Consider the following 4,787-nt stretch of genomic DNA (forward strand, 5'->3'; position numbering starts at 1 on the left):
TATATATATATATACATATACATATATGTATGTATGTCTTATGATAATTGGGGTGTCGGGCACATAAAGGCCCCGATGATTCATTACGACGAAGCCACGTGTTCCGAGCGGGCCGAGGGTCGCTAACAGGTGGCCGCGAGAGAGGCCGAGGCAGCGGGCCGGCCATGTAAGGCCACGACACGGGCTGCCTTAATCTCCCTAGATGGGGAAGGGACTGAGAACAGGACCCTTTCGCTTGATTATTGGACAGGGATATTTGCACGCTCTCTCTCTCTCGCTGTCTCTCTGGCTCTGTCTCTCTATGTCTTTCTTTCTATCTGTCTTTCTTTCTATCTTTCTCTCTCTCTCTTTGTCTCTGTTCTCCTTTTCTCTCTCTCTCTAGCTCTCTCTCTCTCTCTCTCTCTCTCTCTCTCTCTCTCTCTCTCTCTCTCTCTCTCTCTCTCTCTCTCTCTCTCTCTCTCCCTCTCCCTCTCCCTCTCCCTCTCCCTCTCCCTCTCCCTCTCCCTCTCCCTCTCCCTCTTCCTCTCTCCCTCTTTCTCTAGAAAAATAGACACAGATAATGTAAATAAAGAAAATCTGACGAGACAGCAGGTAGGTGATTACAGACAGAGACAGCAAGGATATAAATAAAACACCGAGTCATCGTGAAATGACAAATCATAAAAAAAACTGTTGATCTTGCGTAACACTCTTACATGTCTACAGCAAGAAGAGGACAAGAAAAAAAAGAAATGAACATTTTCTTAAGAAAAAAAAAATGCAAGAAAAAAAAATCCTTTCTCTAGGACACTCACACACGCTGCCACCACCTGTACCCATTACAAGAAAGGGTGCAAGAACGTGCTATACCATATGGTCGAAGGGGAACAGACGCATCTTTAGGATCGTGACCCTAACATCCCCGAGCCGAGAACGCCCTCCATTGCCACGCCGAGTGTCGCAACGATCCCTCCCACGAGACTCCGAGACATGTGCTGAACACCCCAAGGAGGAGGAGGAGGAGGAGGAGGAGGAGGAGGAGGAGGAGGAGGAGGAGGAGGAGGAGGAGGAGGAGGGGTAGAGGGAGGGGGAGGAGGAAAGGGAGAAGGAGGGGGAAGAGGGGGAGGAGGAGGGGGAGGGGGAGAGGGAGGAGGAAGAGGAGGAGGGGGAGGAGAAGGAGGAGGAGGAGGGGGAGAGTAAGGGGGGAGAGGGAGAGGAGGAGGAGGGGTAGAGGGAGGAGGAGGAGAGGGAGGGGGAAGAGGAGGAGGAGGATGAAGAGGGGGAGGAGGGGGAAGAGAGGGAGAAAGAGTAGAGGGAGAAGGAGGAAAGAGAGGAGGAGGAGGAGGAGGAGGAGAAGGGGGAGTAGGGGGTGCGAGGAATAGATGGGAGGAAGAGGGAGGCGAGGTCACGGGTGGGGACAGATTATGTGTTCGTTGTCGCCGATGATTAGGTGCTCTCTCTCTCTCTCTCTCTCTCTCTCTCTCTCTCTCTCTCTCTCTCTCTCTCTCTCTCTCTCTCTCTCTCTCACTCACTCACTCACTCATTCACTCACTCACTCTCTCTCTCACTCACTCTCTTACTCACTCTCATTTTCTCTCCTTAACCTCCCCCTCTCTCTTACCCACCCTCCCTCCCCATCCTCCTCCCCCTCCCCATCCCCTTCTATCCATATATCCCTCCCACCTCCAATCCTACATAACAAGATCCTCCCCCAAATAACCAACCCTACGTCAACCATCCAGCCATCCAACCATCCAACCAGGAATGTGAGGCATGTGTTTTGCACGCGCTCTTGGTTCTTCCTTCGAGACACAATTCGCGTGAAGGATTCCTGGGGGAGGAGTTTCCTTTCTGTTCGAGGATTTTATATCTATCTATATGTCTATTTATCTATCTATCTAGCTGTTTATTTATTTATTCATCTATCTATCTAGCTGTTTATTTATCTATCTATCTGTCTATCTATTTATTTATCTATATGTATGTCATCTGACTATCTATTTGTCTGTCTCTCTGTCTGTCTCTCTGTCTGCCTGTCTGTCTATCTGTTTGTCTGTCTGTCTGTCTGTCTGTCTGTCTGTTTGTTTGTCTGTCTGTCTGCCTTCCTGTCTATCTATTTAGTTGTTTATTTACTGTGGCAGATGCGCGGATTGGTAGCAATTTCGGTTATATTTGCACCATAACCTGTGTTTCCCCTCCATGTCTTCCTGTGCCAGATATAGACTACAGTAACCGACCGTAGTTCTTCCTTGCTCTAATGAATGAGAGATAGGGAGAGGGAGAGAGAGAGAGAGAGAGAGAGAGAGAGAGAGAGAGAGAGAGAGAGAGAGAGAGAGAGAGAGAGAGAGAGAGAGAGAGAGAGAGAGAGAGAGAGAGAGAGAGAGAGAAAGAGAGAGAGCGAACCAAATTTTGAAGAAAGAGAGAGTGAACCAGAATGAAAGACAAAAAAAGAGAGAACCAGACATAAAGAAAGGAAGAGAGAAAACCCTAGTAAAAGAAAACGATGAAAATAAAAGACCTAAAAAAAGAGAGAGAGAGAAAAATAAAGAGAGAGAAGTGCTCGTATTAAGCCGAGTCACGTGTCCGTTTTCAGCGAGCGCGCGGGTTGAGCTCGCTCGCTCGCAAGCGTCAGAGCACGTAAGTCCGAAAATCGCATTACACAGAACGCCGTCGCCGCCCATCCTTGTATGAACCCGAGCGCAGACGGGTTCCCTACCGAGCCATCAAGGCGGAGGTGTCCTTCTCGTCCCTCGTTAAGGAGAAGGAGCACTTATCAAGTTCTTCAGACGGATGGAGAATTACACGCGAGGGCGGGAGGAGAGGCTGGCGGAGTCGCTGAGGAGAGCAATTATGCCCGAGAGTGTGGGCGGGAAGAGGTAATTTTCCTCGCAAAAAAAAAAAATAATAATAATAATAATAAAATAAAATACAAAATAAAAGGCTATATTGCAAATGAAATATCATTGAAAAAAGTGGTTGTAACGGAATGTGAGTGATAAAACATTGCATATATAACATATTCAAAATTAATTTAAAAAAAATTACGAATGTAGCAAAGAAAAACAAGATATAAAACAGAAAAATGAAGAAAAATAAACAAGGAGCTGGCCACTAAGAGCGTCTTATCGCGAGGGCGTTTCTGGACCCAAGCGTGTGAGTGACCCTGTCCGCTTGTTTGACCTCGGCGGCCGAAAATAAGAACAAAAGGAAAACTCCCGAGGTTGAAAACGCCCATGCAATTGCAACTTCAAGCTTCTTTCTTCAACACCCGTTTCAATGAATCCTGCTAATGCAATGAGAATATTTTTCTGATATATTTAAAAAAAACAGAAGTAGCGTTAATATAACATCGATATACGTGTACCTAAAGTCATACCTACAGAAGCATGTGCCATCCGAGCAATTACTTCGCACGCGCAACATTACAAAAGAAATTACCTTCTGGAGTAATGAGCTTTCGGAACTTTGTTATAACGCGCACATCTTTTTTTTTCTTCAAATCTTTCTTTATAATATCATCCTTCCCTGTCATGTACAAAATGAACCGCCTTGTTCTTCAGCGTGCAGTGTTCACGCGTGCAACATTATGTGCAACTCGGCAGCTCATGACACGCTCGGCTACAGCAGTGAGAGAGACAGTGAACGTGACCTATTTACCGCATGTGTTCGTCGCTCTCTTGTTACGCTTTGCATGTTTGGGATTCGCTCGCTCTCGCTCTTTATCTCTCTTTCTTTCTTTCTCTTTCTCTGTCTTTGTCTCTCTCTTTCATTCGCTCTCGCTCTCTTTCTCTTTCTTTCTCTCTCTCTCTCTCTCTCTCTCTCTCTCTCTCTCTCTCTCTCTCTCTCTCTCTGTCTGTCTACTACTTTTCGTGGCTTATTGTTTATTTTGTAATTTATTTAATTCTTCCTCTCTTTCTTCCTCTCTTGTCTGGTTTCCTTTCTCGTGTTTTCCTCTTCGGTGTATCATTTCTTTCATTTTCTCTTCTTCCTTGTCTTCCTCTTTCTTTCTTTCTCCTCGCCTTATTTTCGTCATTACCCTGCTCTTCCCATCCTTGTCTTCTTCCCTATCCCATTGCCCACGTCTTCCTCCTCCTCGCCCTCAGGCTCGCCTCACTTATTTTCCTCTTCCTCCCTTCGCCCTTGGCTTCCTCTTCATCTCCCATCTCCTCCCTTAACCCTCATCCTCATCTTCATCTTCCTCGCTTCACACTCACCTTCTTCCTTATCTTCATCTTATCTCCAACTCGCTTCACCCTCTTCACCCTCGTCTCCCTCCTCCTCATCTTCCTCCTCCTCCTCCTCCTCCTGGCCTTGCCCTCGTCCTCCTTCGCCCCCCCTCCTCCCCCCCACTCTTCTAGGAGCCCGCAAGGGTGCAACTACGCCCGTTCCATGAATTTCAAGCAGATTAATTTCCCAAGTCGAGAATTAGTAAAATGGTTGTAACAGAAGGCCATAAAACGCCATCACAAGGGCAGTGGAGTGTGGGAGATGCGAGGGGAGGAAGGAGGGAGGAGGAAGGAGGGAAGGGTGAAGAGGGAGGGAAGGGTGAAGAGGAAAGAGGGAGGGTAAGAGGGAGGAGGGAGGGAAGGGTGAGGAGGAAGGAGGAAAGAGGAAGGAGAGGAGAAGAGGGTGGGAAGGGGGAGGGTGGAGGGGTGTTGCGTGAACCTTTTGTGCTTGCCTTTGAAGAGAGAGGAGAGAGAGAGAGAAAGAGAGAATGAAAGAGAGAGGGAGAGAGAGAGAGAGAGAGAGAGAGAGAGAGAGAGAGAGAGAGAGAGAGAGAGAGAGAGAGAGAGAGAGAGAGAGAGAGA

The sequence above is a fragment of the Penaeus japonicus genome, unplaced genomic scaffold (assembly GCF_977035675.1).
Source record: "Penaeus japonicus unplaced genomic scaffold, GWHDUDI00000001_assembly GWHDUDI00000008, whole genome shotgun sequence".
Taxonomy (NCBI): Eukaryota; Metazoa; Arthropoda; class Malacostraca; order Decapoda; family Penaeidae; genus Penaeus; species Penaeus japonicus.